Source organism: Myotis brandtii, unplaced genomic scaffold (assembly GCF_000412655.1).
Source record: "Myotis brandtii unplaced genomic scaffold, ASM41265v1 scaffold889, whole genome shotgun sequence".
NCBI classification, from domain to species: Eukaryota; Metazoa; Chordata; class Mammalia; order Chiroptera; family Vespertilionidae; genus Myotis; species Myotis brandtii.
Genome location: NW_005371640.1, coordinates 1,326,810 through 1,332,729, shown reverse-complemented (window position 1 = coordinate 1,332,729; position 5,920 = coordinate 1,326,810). Strand labels below are relative to the sequence as shown.

At 39.9% G+C, this 5,920-nt stretch overlaps 1 protein-coding gene across 4 annotated transcripts in view; it reads left to right on the top strand.

Annotated features, from left to right (window-relative positions):
* Positions 1-5,920, top strand: part of KLF8 (Kruppel-like factor 8) — a 74,909-nt gene that overhangs the window by 41,290 nt on the left and 27,699 nt on the right. The window contains exon 1 of one of the 4 annotated variants that reach the window (XM_005885037.2): positions 5,065-5,221. The exons of the other annotated variants lie outside the window; for them this stretch is intronic. The gene's annotated coding sequence lies outside the window, so the exon portion shown is untranslated. Of the gene's footprint in view, positions 1-5,064; positions 5,222-5,920 lie in introns of those variants that run through there. 4 annotated transcript variants of the gene reach the window in all.

Genomic DNA, 5,920 nt, shown 5'->3' with positions numbered 1-5,920 from the left:
CCCGGGCTCGGCACTCTCATTTCTCCTTAAGCAGTGAGGTTTGTCTTTGACTTAACCCAACCCAGCCAAAGTTGCAGCCAGCGAGTACAGGGTTCAGAAGGCCAGCACTCTCAGGTAACCCCCCCTAAGCAGTAACAGGTACCCAGAGATGCTTCTGAAAGGAAGGAGAAGGGGGAAGTGAGTTAAGGTTTGAGTGTAGGCTATTGGGGACGTTGAGCTGGCTGGTGAAGTCCCGGAGGCAGCCTGGGGGAGGAGCTGCTTTGGGCGTGCCTTCGCAGCGGTTCTCAACCTGTGGGTCGCGACCCCTTTGGGGGTCGAACGACCCTTTCACAGGGGTCGCTTAAGACCATCGGAAAACACATATATAATTACATATTGTTTTTGTGATTAATCACTATGCTTTAATCATGTTTAATGTGTAACAATGAAAATACATCCTGCATATCAGATATTTACATTAGGATTCCTAACAGTAGCAACATTACAGTTATGAAGTAGCAACGAAAATCATTTTATGGTTGGGTCACCACAACATGAGGAACTGTATGAAAGGGTCGCGACGTTAGGAAGGTTGAGAACCACTGCAAGGGAGGCTGAGCTTGGCTTGAGGTGGAAACCTACGCCCTGCCCTACCTAGCTCTTTAAATCGTGGCCAAGGTGGTTGGTTCCTCAGTAGGTGTAATATTGAACCAAATTGCTGTAGCAAATCGACTTGCAGTGATTACTTGGAAGAAGTCTCTGTGTGTCTGTGTGTGTGTGTGTGTGTGTGTGTGTGTGTGTGTGTGTGTTTAATTCAGTGAATTTGGGGGGAATTAAATCATAAAATTTATTCTTTGGAAAAATAAATCCAAACAGATGGTCAAAGGGACAATCCTTTATTTCCTTTGGTATTATTTAGCACCTGTCTGATGTCACTCAGGCTGATGATAACTAGGCAAAGAGAATAATTTTTAAGTTTGGGTTGGAAACTAATGGAAACTATGATGACTTGGAGCAGCAGCCATACTGCTTTCAAACTAACATCACCACTTACTTGCTGCATTACCCTGGACATTGCTCTACTCCTTTAGAGAATGTGGATTAATAAGCTTATCTCAAAAGAAGTTTGGACAGACTAAATACTGTGATGTATGTAACAGAGGCTGCCTGCTACTCCGTGTACTAGTATATCTTTGTTTCACTTCCTTTTCTTACTCAGCTTGCCACTCTCCTCTCTGGCACACTGCTGATAGAATGCTATCTTTAAAACACCTTCCAGGTGTGGTGAAAGGAGACCTCACAAGATTGAATTCGCTTGCCCAAAGGCTGAACTTAGAGCACGGGTTTTATTTACTTGTGATTTAACATTGTTCCCTCTGGACTTTAGCACCTCCTAGAGAAAGGGCCACTAGTCTGCCTTTCCCCTCATTCTTCAGGCAACTTAAACAGGATGATATAACCAACAGGTCATTTGGACGACAGAAACCAGTGACTCACAAATGACCTCATCCCGTTCTTCAGAATTTTTTTTGGTGACAACAGAGAATGGCCTGGGAACAGGGTCTTCAGGTTAGCTTGAAGGGCCGATAGGCAGGAAACATAGGAAGAACAGAAATATAAACTTAGCAAAAGTGGCAGGGGCGGTATAGTAAACCTCGATTTTGCAGACCTCGATTTAACAGAGTTTGAATTTAACGGACATATTTTCTGGTCTGTATGTCATACGTGAAAATTAACACCCTGTTAATTTTAAAATACTTTTAACCAAGACTTGCTTATAATTAAATTATCAGGTTATTTTTTTGTCGTGAGTTCACTTACTTTTTAAAAATATTTTTATTGCTTTTAGAGAGAGGAAGGGAGAGGGAGAGAGATAGAAACATTGATGAGAGAGAAACATTAATCGGCTGCCTCCTCCATGCCCCCCACTGGGGATCTAGCTGGAAACCTGGGCATGTGCCCTGACAGGCAATCAAACCATGATCTCCTGATTTATGGGCTGGTGCTCAACCACTGAACCACACCAACCAGGCAATTCACTGTTATTTTTAACAAATTTTAGCGAATAGGCCATATGTTGGAAAAAACACTAGTAAATTTGCCAACATAAATAAGTATTACATACTCACAACTATAGTCTACATATTTAAATCTAATAGTCATGGCTGGTAAACAATGTTCAGCGAATGATTAGCACATGATCACACCTCATCAAGAGTGGTAATTGGTTCTGTTATCTCCTGGCGTGACTTTCTTCTGCACCAGTTTTAAGGCATGCAGGGAAGATGTTCCCACATGCACTAAGCCACATCCCAGCCATATGCATTTGTTTATTCACGGTGATGGCGAATGCAGGCATTGACTAGACCTATTCAGTATAAATTCAAAATTACTATAATGCATATAGAAAACTTTTCTGTGAAACTAAACTTTTTATACATACTTAATTTTAATTATACAAATGTGTGTACAAATGTGTGTACATAAGTCAAAACAGGTAAACTAAACTAATTTGTCAATTTTTTAGCATATGCATCTGGAAAACCTACTTTATTATATAACAGACTTTTGGCTTTAACAGGCACCTCCTCGTTAGTCCATTATATTGAGGTTTTACTGTATTATTATTTGACACATTTCTATATTTACCCTTACCTTGATTTGGTTATAGTTTATTGCCTCACTTAAATTGATGAATAATGAGAAGATTGCCTTTGGATATATAATTTATTTAGCAAATAGGTGTTGGCATACTATGTGTTAGGCACTGAGAAATTTGATTAAAACTCATTTTATATTTCTTTTATCTTACATGTCTTCTTTTTGCCTCCCCATTCAAACCCCAATCGTCCTTTAAGTCCTATTACAGTCCTTTGCATGTGCATCAAACCTTCCTTATTTCCTCAGCTATTTCTTAGAAATTGTACATCACTGTCTGGTCTGCTCAGTTGATACTTATCATAGAACTAGGGGCCGCCTCTGCCTCGGCCCCTGCCATCATAGCTTCGTCCAGAAGGTTGTCCGGAAGGACGTCTGGTGTAATTAGCATTTTACGCTTTTATTATTACAGATGTACTTACTTTCATGTACTTATTTTCATGATTTTTTCTTAAGACAGTATTTATAGATTTCCTTCATCATTAATTTCAAATTAAATGCTATTTCTATGAAAATTTCCCTGATTCTTGCTTATAGAAACAAACCCTTTGGAGTTTCCATTTCCCTTTGCTTGCATTATCTGGAACCTCTGCTACACTGTTCCCTGTATTACAGTACTTTGTGTACATGTATAATTACATTGTCATATTAGGCTCATTAGTTTATCAAAGACAATGTGAGACCTTGTTTGACTTTTTGATTTTCATATAATACTGTTTTCAATTTGGGTTTTATATCTGAAGTTGGGTTTCTGATGTATTTATTATCGCCAGCTCAGCTTTATCATCTAGCCTCCGTTTTCTCACCTCTAAAATGATATGGTAATTTGTGATGACAAAGAATGTAAGTAAAACATATTGGACCCAGTTCCTGACTTCCATTACATATTTTATAAGTGGAAGTTGTCTTCATTTTTGTTACTTTAAGTAACTTATTTAAATGTTGCTTGTGTGTTTGGAGAAGAGGAAGGTAGGTTAGTGGGATAGGAAGCTGGATTTAAATGTAACATGCTAGGTACTTTGTATGATAAACTTAAAGATATTAACTGTACACTTACATAAAATAGGTATAATATGAACAAACCAAACTCTGGGATTATTAAACACTTTAAATTAAGGAGCTATAACCTAAGTCTAGAGCCAGATTCATGTATTTGATATCAATACAGGTATCAAATATCTAAGCATTTTGCCTTTTTTTTGTAACCTCAATCTCATCATGTCTAAAACAGAATATGTCATTACCTCTAGACTCTTGCTCCACCCCTCATTCAAGACTTTTCCTTTTCACTTCCCTGGTTCTTCAACTTACCATCATAATAATCTCTGCACTTGCCTTTTTTCGTCCATGAATTGAGAATAATAGTAGAAATTACCTCATAGGGTTGCAATAAAGAAATAAAGTATTAATTTTTTAAAGCATTTAGAAGAATGCATGACAGTATAGTAAGCAGTGGGGAAATATGGCTGTTGTGGTTCTCTTACTCCATACTCAAAATGCTAGCATTAGTCCTAGCTGGTTTGGTTCAGTGGATAGAGCATTGGCCTGCGGACTGAAAGGTCCCCGGTTCAATTCTGGTCAAGGGCACATGCCCGGGTTGTGGGTTCAATCCCCAGTAGGGGGCGTGCAGGAGGCAGTTGATCAATGATTCTCTGTCATCATTGATGTTTCCATCTGTCTCTTCCTCTCCCTTCCTCTCTGAAATCAACAAAACTATATTTAAATGAAATGCTAGCATTAGCTTTGCCCTCTTCCTCAGTTTCCTTATCTATTTAGTAGCCAAGGGCTCTTGTTAAAACTTTCATTTAAAAATGTATTTTAAATTGGTAATTAATTCCACACTGCTCAAAATTAAAAATATGCAAAAGTATATACAATGAAGTGTTTGCCTTTCTGATTTATGTGTTGATTAGGAATCCTTCCATGGGCATTTTATGTATATCAAACAAATGAGTCTCTATATATACATATATACTCCCCATTGCCTTTTATACAAAGATAGTAACACACTTTGCATATCATTTTACACCTTACTTTGTCTACTTAAAAATATACTTAGGAGCCCTTTCCATAAATGTATGTAAAGAAATACCTCATGCTTTTGTATGACTGCATAGTTTTTCACTATATGGAGGAGTCATAATTCATTTAAACAGTCTCCTATTGAGTGACTTTTATTATCCCCGAGTCAACTTTATCATTTAGCCTTCACTCTCACTCGCTGGGGCCCTATCCATTCATCTTTCTACTTTTGGGCGTGCTCAATGTAAGAACCGCCCCTTCGCCATCTTGGCCAATGGGAAGACTCCCCAGTGCTCCCTGACAGCCTATGGTAGTGAGGGGGTTGCTGCTAGACCTGCCCTACGGAAGCCTAGAGATGTAACAGCCCTCACTCAGCTTTCCTCTTCAATGCGCGTGTCAGCACAGGGGGACCACTTGGAGTCGCGGGGCACCCCTGTTTGGCTCCCTGCGTGCGCAGCGTCCTCTGGGCCACTCTCACAGTGCCGCCCCGCCCCTCATAAGTGGCGAGTCAGGTCTGCGCTCCAACTGACGGCTGTCTACATTTGTTCTTTAACAGAACACAGTAAGTACTCAGTGAGTGTTGGAAATTATTGTTCTTTGATCACCATTCTGTTGTTAACCTCATGTAGAGTAATGTCGATGCTGCTGAAGGTTTTCCCAGAGATCCATCTCAAAACTACTCTCTGAAAAATATACAGTTAAACTATCTGGCCCTGGCCGGATTGGCTCAGTGGTTACAGTGTCCGGCCCTCTGACCGAAGAGTCTCAGATTCCATTCAACCGTCAACAGTCAACGGTCAACGGTTAACGGTCAACTGTCAATGGCACGCACTGTCGTAGCAGGAGCAGATTCAATTGCTGCCCCCAACCTGGACGCTAGCGAGAGGCAACCAATCAATGTGTCTCTCTCACGTGGATGGTTCTCTCTCGCTCTCTCTCTCTCTCTTTCTCTCTCTCTCTCTCCCTTTCTCTCCCTATTCCCCTCCCTTCACTCTCTTTAAAAATCAATGGAAAAAATACCCTCACTGTGGTGAGGATTAAAAAAAAATACGGTCTGAAAATATCTGTTTACTCATTCTTTCTATTATTTTAAAAAACTTTTAAGATTTATCTTTATTGTTGAAAGTATTACATATGTCCCTTTTTCCCCATTGACCCCCTCCACCACACCTGCCCCCCTTTCACCACCCTATTGTCTGTGACCGTGGGCTACGCATATATGCATACAAGTTCTTCGATCATTTCAATCACTTCTCTCTGA